A 15247-nucleotide genomic window follows, 5' to 3' on the forward strand; every position below is an offset into this window, starting at 1 on the left:
CCAGGAAGAGCAGCTAAGTCCGAGTACCCTAGGGCCCGTGCTCACCAACAAGAGAAACCATCACAGCGAGAAGCCAGAGCACCACAACCAGCGAGTAGTCCCCACTCGCCGCCACAACTAGAGAAAGCGCGCACGCAGCAACGGAGACCCAGCACAGCCAAAAATACATAAGCGGATACGACAAAAACCAAAAGGGGCTTCCCTGGTGGCTCAGTGGTAAAGAATCTGCCAGCCAATACAGGAGACAGGGGTTCAGTCCCTGATCGGGGAAGATCCCCCATGCCACAGAGCAACTAAGCCCATTATTGAGCCTGTGCTCCAAAGCCCCAGAGCCCCAAGTACGGAGCCCACGTGCAGCAACTACTGAAGCTCGCACGCTCCAGTGGCCGTGCTCTGCGAGAAGAGAAGCCAGCGCGCTGCAAAGAGAGAGCAGCCCCCACTAACCGCAATGAGAGAAAAACCTGTGCAGCAACCGAAACCCAGCACAGCCAAAAAAAACTAATAAAATAAAATAAATAAAAAGAATGTCGGGCTCAAACCGCCTAGGTGACTACCTCAGAACTTACAGACGGGTAACTGGAACTCCTTTACCTCTGGTGTCTCAACTGTAACATGGGCTATTATCAGCCCTTAGCCAGGAGGATGAGGAGAAATCCATGTATATTCTTCAAGATGCACTTGGTTATGCTGCAGTTAAAATTCCTGTTTAAAAAATGCAGTGGTCTAAAGTATGGGCTATCTGGCTTATACTGTGTAACCACTGCAGATTTCTTTCAGGAAAAAAAAAAAAGTATCTGCCTAGAAGTGTCTCACATGACTTTCAGTCAAATTTCAGTATCCAAAGCAAGTCACGTGGCCACGCTCAACTTCAAGGTGATGGACTGCAATTCTACCAAGTACCCAAAAGAAACAGAGGGAGAACAGCCCTAACAACCAGCAAACCACGAAAGAACCTTGCACCATACCAGGCGGTTCAGTAAGCAGCCAAGGACCGAGTAGCTGCTATTACCATTATCATGATTATTGAGGGCTCTGGGAAAAACTTATTCTAAGAACCCTAAGGCATAAAGCTGAAGGAATAAGCAGATGTGAGAACCACCTCTCAAACACATTAACTGCACTAAAGCAAAGGTGAATTTACAAGCATCTCACCAGGATACAATGGAAGGACATGCCAAAAAGTTTCTAGTAAGCAAAGAATAGTGAACACGCGTTACCAAAATAGTACCACAAGCCTTTTACCATGATATCAGGGAAGGACATGCCAGAATGTTTCTAGTAAACAAGACATAGTAAACAAGAGTTACCAAAATAGCACCAGTCATTCGGACTCCTTTAGGACATGTAAAATTTCATTGATAATATCCCTATTTTAGAGAACATAAGAAAAATTATGCAGCCTCTCATAAATTCACTTCTAATCTCCGAGCACTCCTTCCCCACCTTTCTCCACAAGTTCTTAACGGAAATCCTCCTATGTGCGTTTTTAGGACCCTAACCATCAGAGTTCGGCAAGAGTTTAGTGAAATAAGAACTGAATCCTAGCTTGACTATAACCTAGTTCTATGGCCTAACAAATCTTTTGACTAGGACACGACTAGGCCTCTGTTCCATCGTCCATGTGCGTGTTCAGTCACTGGAGTCGTGTCCAACTCTTTGCGGCCCTGTGGACTGTAGCCTGCCAGGCTCCTCTGTCCATGCGATTTCCAAACAAGAATGCTGGAGCAAGTTGCCACTTCCTCCTCCGGAGGATCTTCCCTACCTGAAGATCGAACCTGCATCTCTTGGGTCTCCTGCGTCGGCAGGTGGATTCCTTATCACTAGTGCCACCTGGGAAGCCCCTTCATCATCCATAAGATAACAATATTGACTAGATGAAGTCCCTTTCAACTCTCAGTTCAGTTCAGTTCAGTCGCTCAGTCGTGTCCGACTCTTTGCGACTCCATGAATCGCAACACGCCAGGCCTCCCTGTCCATCACCAACTCCCGGAGTTCACTCAGACTCATGTCCATCGAGTCGGTGATGCCATACAGCCATCTCATCCTCTGTCGTCCCCTTCTCCTCCTGCCTCCAATCCCTCCCAGCATCAGAGTCTTTTCCAATGAGTCAACTCTTCGCATGAGGTGGTCAAAGTACTGGAGCTTCAGCTTTAGCATCATTCCTTCCAAAGAAATCCCAGGGCTGATCTCCTTCAGAATGGACTGGTTGGATCTCCTTGCAGTCCAAGGGACTCTCAAGAGTCTTCTCCAACACCACAGTTCAAAAGCATCAATTCTTCGGCACTCAGCCTTCTTCACAGTCCAACTCTCACATCCATACATGACCACAGGAAAAACCATAGCCTTGACTAGACGGACCTTAGTCGGCAAAGTAATGTCTCTGCTTTTGAATATACTATCTAGGCTGGTCATAACTTCCCTTCCAAGGAGTAAGTGTCTTTTAACTTCATGGCTGCAATCACCATCTGCAGTGATTTTGGAGCACCCCCCAAAATAAAGTCTGACACTGTTTCCACTGTTTCCCCATCGATTTCCCATGAAGTGATGGGACCAGATGCTATGATCTTCGTTTTCTGAATGTTGAGCTTTAAGCCAACTTTTTCACTCTCCTCTTTCACTTTCATCAAGAGGCTTTTGAGTTCCTCTTCACTTTCTGCCATAAGGATGGTGTCATCTGCATATCTGAGGTTATTGATATTTCTCCCAGCAATCTTGATTCCAGCTTGTGCTTCTTCCAGTCCAGCGTTTCTCATGATGTACTCTGCATGTAAGTTAAATAAGCAGGGTGACAATATACAGCCTTGATGTACTCCTTTTCCTATTTGGAACCAGTCTGTTGTTCCATGTCCAGTTCTAACTGTTGCTTCCTGACCTGCATACAGGTTTCTCAAGAGGCAGGTCAGGTCTGCAATCCTGAGAAACCAGAAAGCAGCTTTGGTTTAGAAGAATCTAGTGAAGATGCTGAATTATGTAAGACTTGATAACACTTAAAACTTTAAACTAGAAATAACTGCCATAATCACAGCTATGATGGTAGGAACAAAGGTCAGTTCAAGAGTGAACAAAGGAAGAAAAGTCAGGAGCACCCAGGGAGAGCCCTGTGAGCGTGAAATGTCGAAGGAAGAGTAGATAAGGATGGACAGAGTATGACTATCATGTGTAAATGAGGAGTCTGGTGTTTCAGCACCACTTATGAAATCAGTTTTTTTAGTAACATCTCATACAACATTCCAGTCATAGCTCTGCAAATCAGCGATGGTGCCTCTGAAACTTCAGGGCTTGGGATCTGTCAGCTACCAGATCTCAGTTCCAACAGACTGGGTTTTCCAATTCCTTAAGACCCCAAAGCAGTAATCCAAATATGTGCCTAGGGATCAAGAACTTGAAATCCTTTGGAGAAAGTCCAACAAAAGAGCTCAAAGCTGCACGTTACAAGACGTTAAGCTGTCCCAATCAGTGACAACTTGTGTCTCAGCTGAACAGAAGCCCCTGCCCAGACAACCTACCATAAATCTCAAGTCACTCTGAGAGAATATGACTGTCTCCTACAACAGAATTAAAGGGAAAACAGTGCTGCTTTTTCATGAAAACTCATGTTCATGCCATAAACAAAGCAAGGGCCACTGCTGCATCGGCAACTTTGCTCTGCCTGCAGTCCTACCTGCGATCTTTAAGAAGCCTTCTGAGTCTAATATCTGTGAGTGTAAAAAGTGTATGGAAGACTCATACCGTCTCTCATGCTTACAGAGTCACTGCTGAATGAGTAACAATCTCCTGCTTGAAAACCTAAAACCTGGCAAATTACTTTAAGAAAAACAATATCCCTAGAAAAATCCATTTTATTATGTCTAGACAACATTTTTAAAAGCTATAATTCTATCTGTGAATCTTCATTTACTTAAAAAAAAAAATACTTAGATATTTGGTTGCCCCTGTTCTTAGCTATGGAACTGGGGATTTTGGGTTTTCACTGCAGCATGCAGGATCTTTACTTGCAGCACATGGGATCTAGTTCCCTGACCAGGGATCGAACCCAGACCCCCTGAAACGGGAGCAGAGAGTCTTAGCCACTGGACCACCAGGGAAGTCCCTTCACTTACTTCTATAGCCATGTTTCCTTCCACCTTGTCAATCACAAAATACTTTCCAATTCTGCAATGGATGTTAACCAATAAACATATTTTGCCTCAATGTTATCCTTGATTTTAAGAAATTTAAAATTTGAAGTATAAATAGATGGGGCTGGAGGCAGGGAGGCATACACAAACCCTGAATGAGTAAAAGAAATAAATCCTTTCCTTTAACCAATCAACTTTTAAATATACTGGAAGAGGAAGGAAGATAAGGCTCAATCCTTTAAGGGAAGTTTGGTGAATATGATTTAAGACAAAGATTGTACCTTAAGCTGGTAAACTAGAAATACTTTACATAGGAAAAATCTCCATTAACTAGTCTAAAGTAATGAGAATCCTCAATATTAGTGTTTTATATTGAGAATTAAGCATTGCACTTAAAACCTGCCTGTAATAAATCTTTGTAAGAAAGAAAAAAGCTTCAGCAGTCATTCTGAAAGACATGAAAGGTCATAAGGCCTCGCATGAAAACTTACCTTGCTGTTTACAAAACCTTACAAGACACAGATCTAAATTTATTTTCTGATCCTACTATTTTCTTCACAGCAAATCAACTTTTAGATAAAAATAAATAGGTAAATATAAATGGAAAAAATAGTGTCAAACTTTATTATATGACTTCTCACTTCAGGCTAAAGAACAGTCTTGCCCCATATTGTATTTTCCTTTCTAAACAAAGAAGAGGGAAAAAAAAAATTCCACTATTTCCCCCCAAAAGTTGGGTGGGGGGAGGTTGTTAAAGGGTCCAGAGCTGTGCTATCAAATGCCAGGGCCACCAGTCATATGTGGTTATTTAAACTCAAACTATATTTTAAATAAAAACTTTAATTTTGTTCCTCAGTCAAACCAGGCACCTTTTAGGAGCTCCAAAAGCCACATGTGACTAGTAGGTCCTGCACAGATACAGGACATTTTCCATCATAGCACAAAGTTCTACTGGACAGTGCTGACCTAGAACAACATTTCTCAAAATTAAAGGTACACAAAATCATCAGGATAGCATGTTATAACACATTATAACACAGATTACTGGGTCCCTAACCCAGGAGTTTATCTCAGGGGTCTGAAAGTGAAGGTGTTAGTCGCTCAGTTGAGTCCGACTCTCTGCGACCCCATGGACTATAGCCCTCCAGGCTCCTCTGTCCATGGGATTCTTCAGGCAAGAATACTGAAGTGGGATGCCATTTCCTTCTCTAGGGGATCTTCAAAACCCAGGATCAAACCCAGGTCTCCTGCGTTGCAGGCCAATTCTTTACCATCTGAGCCACCAGGGAAGCCCCAAGAATACTGGAGTGGGTAGCCATTTGCTTCCCCAGGGGATTTTTCCAATCCAAGGATCAAACCTGCATTGCAGGGGAGATGCTTTACAGTCTGAGACACCAGGGATGGGGCCAAAAACCTACATTTCTAACAAGGCTCCAGCAGGACGCTGATGTGCCCATCATCTCAAGTAGTACAGTACTCTATAATAAAGGATCAGTTTGTGTTTCTTCTTAATCCACCTTTAACCAACACTTTGGTAAAACACTAGAAAAGCTAATTACCAGGAAAAAGTACTTTAAACAAGGACTACCCCATAAACTTACATTTTCTGTTATCAGATTCAACAGACAAATCATTTTTCTTAAAAATATTGTTGCTGTTTAGTCGCTAAGTTGTGTCTGACTCTTACACGACCCCATGGTCTGTAGCCTGCCAGCCGCCTCTGTGCATGGAATTTCCCAAGCAAGAATACTGGAGTGGGTTGCCATTTCCCTCTCTAGGGGATCTCCCCAACCCAGGAATAAAACCCGAGTCTCCTGCACTGCAGGCAGACTCTTTACCGCTGAGCCACCAGGGAAGCCCAAAAAATGTTATAAAAGCAGTCAATTCTTACAAGTTTTGAACTTACCTCATTGCAGATAGGTAACAAACAGTCCACAGACTTGCAAGGATCCAGACTAAGTTTGAGTAGCCCTGATCTAGAAGAGCTGATTTTACGTTTTTATTATCTTTCTGGAGCTAGTCATTAATGATCTCTTTCATATCCTCTACCATTTCTTCAATGTATTTTTACAACTTGAGGCAAAAATGTTATTTCCATGAACCAGAAACCACCCTCCACCAGCTCCTAAAAATGGTAATGTATGGGGTCTGCTCAAAGAAACAACCTGATAGGTCTTCATTTATAACGTAATCCAAAACTGTCACATGGTCAACAAAGACGATGGCTTGACTTTCTCATGCTAACCCAAGGTTGAGTTTAGACTGCTAACACTGCAAAGTTGGTCAGCCAAAATAGACAATGAACATTACTAAAATCTCTGCATTAAATTCCATAAAATTTCTTCACTAAATAAAATCGATGATTTGGGACCTTCCTTACCAGACACAATCCTTCAAAGGACTTCTTAAGAATACTGACGGTTTCCCCAAACCCAAAGTGACCAGCCCAGGTACATCTCTTCACCCCTGTCTCTTAGGAAAGGAACACATCAAACAGAATCCCTGTATGGGACTCAATGCCCCTCACCAACTACCTAAAGCTTAGGTGTTTTCCTCATTCCATATATCAAACCAAACAGATTTTCCTTCTATTCAACTTCCAGTCTGGCCCAACAAACAGACTCCTGGGAGAAAATCTTCAGGATAACTTCAAGTTTGGCCACTTCCTAGAGACTACTCTGAGAATTTTCTGACTGCTCAATCATTTTGTTTTACCAATCTGTTTAACTATTACTTAAATAAATTGTAAAATAAGGTTCTGAGAACTTTAATACAAGACTCTTTTTCCTATAATAACATCTGGTCCAACAGAACTTGACATATACGATGTCCTGTATAAAATAAGGTCACATGCTCAACTAGTCCTTATTTTAAGAAAAATTCCACTTAAAATTAACAACATTAACAGAAAAGTTACAAGGTATATCTCATTAAAAAGTCTGGGGAATATAAAAATGAGAGGAGAGTCTTTCTAATTGTTCTGCTTATAGCGTCAGAAAGAAAACCCTTTTCCTCTTAACATATTGAATGAAGCACTAACAGAATGAATAAGAAGTAAAATTCAAAGCAAGAAAATATCAGGAGCTTTTGCCACGGCCACCCCCTCCAGTCCCATCTGCAGAGGCAGATGGCTAAGACCAAGAGGCCCTGGACTCTCAAGACTCTTGTCACCTGCTGCAACCTTCACTCTATCAGGCTGCACAGACAACAGGTAAAGGCATGGAACGGCTTCCCAGCTATAAGACAGGGAAGAATTCTGGGGGTAACCCTTGCCTAAAAGCCATCCTCAGATGGCTGATGCAGAAGAGCATCCCCAAGCCCAGGTCAACTGATCCAGACTGAGATTATGCAAAAAAATACCTGAAACTGAGATTACACAAAAAAAAAAAAAAATACCCAAAGAAGTCAGCCTCTAGGCAAAAGATTTTGCTCAAACAAAATAACTCCTTTGTAATGACCTAGACCAATGATCCTTAATATTATTTTTGCAGCTGGGTGGGAAGAGATGAGGGAGAGGAGAAGGGAAGGGGGGAGTCACAGATCTCTTTGAGAATCATAAAAAGCAATGGACTTGCTTCCCATAAAAATGCACACACAAGCGATATTTTACATACTATTTTGGGGAGTTTACCGATGAGCTAAACACTCCCTCGATGTCCATGAATCCAAGGATAGAAAACATCAACCTAAATAGATAGGACCCAAAGGTCAATGTTACAGTAGGTGCTCAGTCGCTCAGTCATATCCAACTCTTGGCACCCCAAAGACTGTAGCCTGCCAGGCTCCTCTGTCCATGGAACTCTCCAGTAAAGAATACAGGAGTGGGTTGCCATTTCCTACTCCAGGGGATCTTCCCAACCCAGGGATTGAACCTTGTCTCTTGCATATCCCTCACTGACAGGCAGATTCTTTACCACTGCACCAGCTGGGAAGGTAGACCTTCATTTAACCTGAAGCCTGACCTTTTATGGAAAGACAATCTTAGAGTTTAAAAATGTAGATATTCCACAAATAAAATGCTTTGGTCACATAGTGTACAAGAAAATTCAAAACATATATTAAAATTTACCAATACTATATTTGATCCATAAAATTAGATCAACCAAAAAAAAACCCTAGAAGAATCTTTAATAAAGGAGTAGAAAAGTAGAAAAACAGAAATCTTCCTTTACTCTTTTACAAAATTCAAACATGCATCTGTCACTTTGTAAATGTCTGGATTCACGTCTTGAAGTTAACTTAAAATTCTATTTCCCAGTTTTCCTGAAATTTTCAAGCACTATTCGGTACGTTAAGTTCTTCTGAAATTGTCAGTGGATAAAAGTACCATGGAAGTCTATTGAAAAGTCACTATTACAAACTAGAAAAACCAACTAACGCAGGTACCACAAGCAAAACTAAAAGTTTTTCTCCAGATTTTATGCAAATAATTTGGTTCAGAAGTTGGAAAAGGGGTAGATACTTTAAAACAACTCCAGTTTACTACCTTCAGGACTTTTATGGAAATAACAGAATTTCTCACAAGGGTATCAAAGGCCTCCATGAAATGAACCAAAGAGAAGAACATTTTGGCAAGGAAAAATCAGCTGCATTCCCCTTCTGCACTTCATGGTTATTACTGTACTGGGCTAACCCTGAACTCCTAAGTGCCCTAAAAAGACCTCTTTTGCACTATGGGGGGTGGGGTGGGGGAACAGCCCTCACTGTATTCCAACTTGCCTTTTCAATGACAAATTCTCGAAATGGAGAAGTGAAAAGAGACGGGTGTGCAAAACTCAAGCAGGGTGTGCTAGCTAACCTAGCACCACAAAAGCATGACAGCACACTCCAGCTTTTTAAGAAATCTTTTTAGAGAGTACTGGTGGTGAAAAAGGGCATGTGTGCTTTGGATGGAGATGATGTGGGTTCAAATTCTGGCTCTAACCTGAACCAGCTTCATGGGCCTGAACAAGTTACTTCATTTCTCTGAGCTGGTCCATGGAGCTCCTGGATTGGCTAAGAAAACAGGGTGGTTTCCCTCCCCCCCCATCTCTTGTAGTCCCAGCACCTGGCTAAGTGCCAGACCCAGACCAGGTATTCATGTATTCAGTGCTAGTTCTTTTTGCTCCCCTCACAAGGGTGTCGTAGTCTATGGCAAACAAAACTTTTCTCTAGAAAATGAGATCTTTAAGCTCTAGATGTTTTTTAGGTATTTCAGAGTTTTCAGTATAGTAATAATCTGGTACGGGGAAATGTAGGCAGTTGCATGGGATCTGGAGAAGGCAATGGCACCCCACTCCAGTACTCTTGCCTGGAAAATCCCATGGACGGAGGAGCCTGGTGGGCTGCAGTCCATGGGATCATTGAGGGTCGGACATGACTGAGCGACTTCATTTTCACTTTTTACTTTTGCGCATTGGAGAAGGAAATGGCAATCCACTCCAGTGTTCTTGCCTGGAGAATCCCAGGGACGGGAGAGCCTGGTGGGCTGTCTATGGGGTCGCACAGAGTTGGACACGACTGAAGCGACTTAGCAGCAGCAGCATGGGATCCACTGTAGCTTTTCACCTAAATTTGACTAAAGCTTCTGCGAGGGCTGGAAGTATAAAGAGAACTACTATTTACTAAAAATAAAACAATTGTGGGGGGAGGGATAAATTAGGAGTTTGGGATTAACAAATACACATTACTACATATAAACAAAACAACAAGGACCTACTGTATAGCACATGGAACTATGTTGAATATCTCATAATAACCAATAATAGAAAAGAATCTGGAAAAAGTATATATATGTATGTATAACTGAATGTGTAAAAGTATATATACATATATAAAACTGAGTCACTTTGCTTGTACGCTTGAAACTAACACATCATTGTAAATCAACTATACTTCAATTTAAAAAACAAATTTCAAACCTTGCTATACTGGGGAGGATGAGAGAAGAGGGTGAGAACACAGTCTTCTCAATTGATTTAGATACTGTCATTGTGTCATAGTACCAACGATATTTATGCAGGTAGAATCATCAAATCCTAAAACCTGTTCAAAAGGGTTCAGAACATGAATCTATGTGTGACTCCACGTGGTTATTACAAAGTCTTCCAGTGAAAGTTGAAAAACATAAGGCACCTACAGTCACAAGCCTGTTCCTCATGGCTTAACACAGGAAGACGTAACCACAAACTCTGCTTGGGGCAAAGTCATATATCCAAGAAAACTTGAAAACTTCTTGGCAACTCCTCTAAATCAGAGAGCTCCAAGACATGGTAGCCCCAGGGCCTGCTGTTCCCGATAGGTTTTCTATAATATAACGGCAAAACAACTTACAAATGAGACAGTGGTTTCTAAAGAGATAAGATTCTGCTTCAGATTTTCATTGGTACTTGTAATAGTTATAAGTACATTAATAAATGCACTTCACTTTCAACTGGCCATTCAATGTTTCACTTGATTTGTCTGAAAGTTAATACACTGATGAGTTCAAAGAACTTCCAACTATACTGATAATAAATTATAAAAATAATGGGAAAGCCACAGAACATGAAAAACTTGTGGGAAAGGTGATCCTATTCCAAGACTTTACAGGGCGGTAACAACTAAACATAAAAAGCAGGAAAATAATTGCAGTATGAAAGATGTGATCTGGACTTCCCTAGCAGTCCAGAGGTTGAGAATCCGCCTGCCAGTGCAGGGGACATGGGTTCGACCCCTGGTCTGGGAAGATCCCACATGCCGAGGGGCCCCCACGCCACAACTGCAGCAGAAGCCACGGCAATAGGAAGCCCACTGAACGCAACTAGAGTGGAGCCCCCACGGGCTGCAACTGGAGAAAGCCCACACACAGCAACGAAGACCCAGTGGGCAGCCAAAGATAGATAAATTAAAATTTTTTTAAAAATGTGACTCCAGGCAGACTGTGGTAGCACAATGAGACACAACTAATTTCACAACAGATCTAAGTTTACTTTGCCCAAGGCCAGACTATAGCTGAGAACAGTATCCTAATCTGGTAAGGGAGATTTCAAAGTTAGCAAAAAAAAAAAAAGGGGGGGGGCGGGTTGTAAAGGTTAGTTTTTAACAGTCTATTAACCAAGAAAAAAAGCTTAAATAATTCATCATAATTCATCCAGGAATTCTGCCCTGGGACAGAAAGAAGTCCAAAATTAATCATTTCACCACTCCACATTTTCCCAGGCCTTTGGTTACAATCATGCATGGCTTATACGAAACCACCTGTTCTGGTTGGCATACATCCTTTCACTTGATGATTCACGCCTAATCATTTTTATCACACATGGATCTCAAACCTTCTCTCTATTCCCAGAGAGCCACAAAGTTTAGAAAAACTATCTCCCTGAGGTTGCCAGCCTGATCTTCCCATTTGGAATACCAGCAAATTCTCCTGTGCTATGCAGCTGATGGGGACAAATCCCCAGTAAGAAAGACAGTTTGTAATTAGTCTCGGGAACACAGCGGTAGTCCCTGTCTGGACTTTCCTAAGGGTCCCAAGGGTATCCCCTCAAAGTACATCTAAATTTAGAGCCTACTGGGATGGTATTCCTATAAGCCATTTGAGAAACAAAAATCGAATTTCAGGCAATACTGCAGACACTCTAAAAACTGTAAAAATGTTTAAATGGGTATCTTCTCTGTTCATGGATCTGCCACACCAGAAAGGAGTGTAGAGGGGGTGGGAAATAAGGCGCATACACAGCTCCAAAGATGCTTGGAGATGTTAGGGATTCACTAGAAACCTTGGCCAGACTACTAATGGTCCATAAACCCTCATTTGGAGAATACGGGCCTACAGGTTCAAAATCGAATTACAGTGCCTTATTAGATCACACACTACCGAAACCACAGTCACAGCAGTCATAACTGGAACTAGGAACACTTTCCGTACACAAATATAAGTGTCTGCTTATGCATTTTTAATCGGATCAAATAAAACTGAAGCTGCAAACAAACTCAAATTTCAATTATCTCACTAGTGAGGGGATTTCCTAATAGCGTCTTTTTAAAAACCAAGTAGCTGCCAACCCTCTGCACATCTAACAGGCACGTCCCTGGAAATTTGGGAGCAACAGACTCCGTTACTTCTCAACAGCCAAGGAAAGATACCCTGAAAGGGAGAGATTCCTTTTTTTTTTTTTCCTTTACGCTCCAACATGCAATCTAATAATGCACAAAACTTGGCTGCAGGGTTGCTGGACACCTCCAGGGTTCCAATTCTCGGGGCGAGTGCGCGCTAGTGCGTAAGAAGGGGGCGGAGGGGGTGCGCGCTCCGGGGACGCGCCGGGGGCCCCCGCCCCCTCCCGGAGCAGCAGCCTGGCACCAGCCCACCCTCCTCCACCCCTGCAAACAGACGCAGGACGCCAATAGAGCAACTTCTCCGCGGGGGCGGCGGGGGGGTATAGCGGTCACCCCTGCCCCGCCGCGGCACGACCGGGGTCCCTCCTCGGCCGGGTTCCGGGGAGGCGGGGGGCGGAGGGAATGGGGGAGCCCTTCGCACGCCCCGCCTCCGCCCGCCTGGCCCGCGGCCGGGGGGCTGCCCGGACCCCCGCCCCTCCGCGCGGCCCGCAGCGGCGCACTCCCAAGGACGGCCACCCGGCCGGAGCGCGGCCTGAGCGCGAGCCCGGAGCGGAGCGCAGGCGGAGGCCGGCCCCTAGCTTCAGGCCTCAGGCCGCCGCCTGCCCTCCGCCAGGCCGCCCGCCGCCGGCCCCAGCTCGGACCCCGGCCGGGCCTCGGCGGTGCCGCCGCAGCCCCTCATCCTGGCTTCATTCATAGGGGCACCCCAGCCCGGCCGGCGGGGCGGGGCCGGGAGCCCGCGGAAAAGGCCGGCCCGCCGAGGCCGCGGAGGAAAATAAAAAGTTTAAGAGAAGAACTTACCTAAAATGGCTCCTGCAGCAGCCAAAATACAAACAGCTATTATTTGGTGAAGTTTAGCTCAGACACCCTGCAAGGACACCCTAACCCGGCTCGGGCCCGCCTTCCCTGCCATGCCATTGGGCTTCGCCGGCCCAAAATACAGAGTCATTGGTCAGGCAGGCTGCCACTCAGGCAGAAGCCCATTTCAAGCTTGCTTGCAGGGGCGAGTGATGGGCTCGCTCCATTGTGCTCGTATTTGCATGGATGTGATAGCGGCGCTGATTGGCCGGCGCCGGGGGCCGCCCCGCCCCCTGCCTCGCGCCCCCCGCCTCGGAGACGCCGCGGCGCGCGGCCCCGCCCCCCGGGACGGAGCGGCGGGGCTACGGGGGGGGGGCGGGGCCGGGGTCCTGCGGGCCGAGAGGGCGGGGCGGGGTCCTGAACGCCGCAGACAGCAGGCAGGGGGCGGGGACCTGGAGCGCGCTCCAGCGGAGCCGGGGAGGGGGTTCCTCCGGCAGGTGGAGGTCTCTTAGGTATTGGGCTGGACAACTGAACACCCGGGGCTGGGATCTCCGGGCCCGGGAGAAGACGTGACTGGGGTCCCGCGCGACAGATAGATTCCTCTGGGGCCGAGGTTCCGTAGGTCAGGAAAAGATGCCGAGGAGCCAGGTGAAGAGTAGCTCTGTCTCCAGCCGCATCCCTGCCAGTCCCCCTGGCTCCCTGGCACTCCTGGCACACGGGCTTCTTCCCAAGGACCACCCTCCTCCCGCCCCCGCCCCGCACATCCCGGGAGGTTTCCGCTTCGGGGGAGTTTTGCAACGCCTTTGGATATATACCTCTCTAAAATCAGGGGTCGAGCTATGATAGGTTTATGTTCAGCCCTGTCTCCCTCACTATCCTTGTAGCATCTTCAAGGACGGAGCCCAGCATATGGCAGGGATTCAACTAATTGTTTTAATATTCTTCCGTTCATTCGTTAGTAATTTTTGAATGCCCACTAAATGCCAGGCATTGATCTGAGACAGGAGATACAGGGGTTAATAAGACAATGGCCTTGCTCTGGTGGGATGGACATGCTAAGGAGAAAGAAAGACAGTAAGTAAATACAAGGGGAGAGGTAGGGATAAGTGCTATGAACAAAATAGACGGAGGCAGAGAGGAATGGGGAGTTGGCCCTGTCAGGCTGAGTACTCTGTATGCCATCCCGTTACTGCCACCTCCCAGATGCAAGTCACCTCACCACTTTACCCCTTGTTTGCTTCCGTCATAGGTGTTTCCTTAGCACCCACAGAAAAAAACAAAACAAGGTTGGATTCTGACTGTAGAGGCTTATTTCACCTCATTTAAAGGAGGAATGTCCCAGTGATTCCAAGAGCCGTTTGTCTTGATACTTTCAAGATGAACAGGGTTGACTTTGTCAGAGATAGCTGTAATGATTTAGAAGAGCCTTACTGCACCCCCAGAGAGAGGATATTTTTAGTGTCTTTGAAACCCCAGCATTCCTATGGTTTTCAGCCTGTGGCCCCAACTCTCTTTTTTGGACCAATTCTTCAACTTCTTGGCAGACCCAGAGATTTCATCAATTTGAAAATACAGATAGCAGCCACCGTCCCACCTGTCAACCTCACCTGTACACATATCTCTCTTTTAACTCAAGACTGGCCACGATGTATCATCCTCCTCCCTTCTCTTTCTTCCTTCCTTAGCTATTTATTGAGCACCAGCTATGTTCCAGGTATTGTTCTAGACACAAAAAACAGCATTAAATGAGGCAGATGATATCTGTGTCCTCAAGGAGCTTATTGTCTAGCTGAGTACAAGGGGGAGGTTGATGCATGGATTCTAAAGAGTTCCTGCCCAGCTCGAACCAGCTGCTGCAGGGGCTGAAGCAGGACCAAGCAGCTGGTAGCCACAGCCTCTCCAGTCTGACTCCAGGATCAAGGGTTTAAAACTGCTCATGGGACTTGGGTCTGTGAACTTTAACTTCTAGAAAGGGGCTGGGAGCAGAACTGTATTAGAGGCAGAGTTGGTGAGTCCAGCATGGGAGTCAAGCAGTCCTCCTTTCACTCACTCAAATCTCTTGCTCACAAAAGATGACAGCATAAATGAGGTGGGGGAGGAATGGGACTCCAGGTAGAGGGAAGAGAGTGTATATGCCTAAGCACAGAAACACGGACAGTATTGGGAGGTGTGGGAGGGAGAGGGAGGGAGGAGGTAGATGTGTCAGTAATTCCTCTTCTTAAACTCAAGAAAAGTCAGTAGCACGTAGGAAATTAAAT

The 15247-nt window shown here is 45.2% G+C and overlaps 1 protein-coding gene across 6 annotated transcripts in view; it reads right to left on the reverse strand.

Moving 5' to 3' along the window:
- The window catches only part of CHD6 (chromodomain helicase DNA binding protein 6), a 204771-nt gene extending 191444 nt beyond the window's left edge, over nucleotides 1–13327 (reverse strand). For 4 of the 6 annotated variants that reach the window (XM_069548579.1, XM_069548575.1, XM_069548581.1 and 1 more), the window contains exon 1: nucleotides 12993–13325. The gene's annotated coding sequence lies outside the window, so the exon portion shown is untranslated. Of the gene's footprint in view, nucleotides 1–12992 lie in introns of all 6 variants that reach the window. The other 2 variants (XM_069548576.1, XM_069548578.1) reach the window with 2 other exon arrangements.
- Nucleotides 13328–15247: the final 1920 nt, after the last annotated feature.

This window comes from Ovis canadensis, chromosome 13 (assembly GCF_042477335.2).
Source record: "Ovis canadensis isolate MfBH-ARS-UI-01 breed Bighorn chromosome 13, ARS-UI_OviCan_v2, whole genome shotgun sequence".
Classification (NCBI taxonomy): Eukaryota; Metazoa; Chordata; class Mammalia; order Artiodactyla; family Bovidae; genus Ovis; species Ovis canadensis.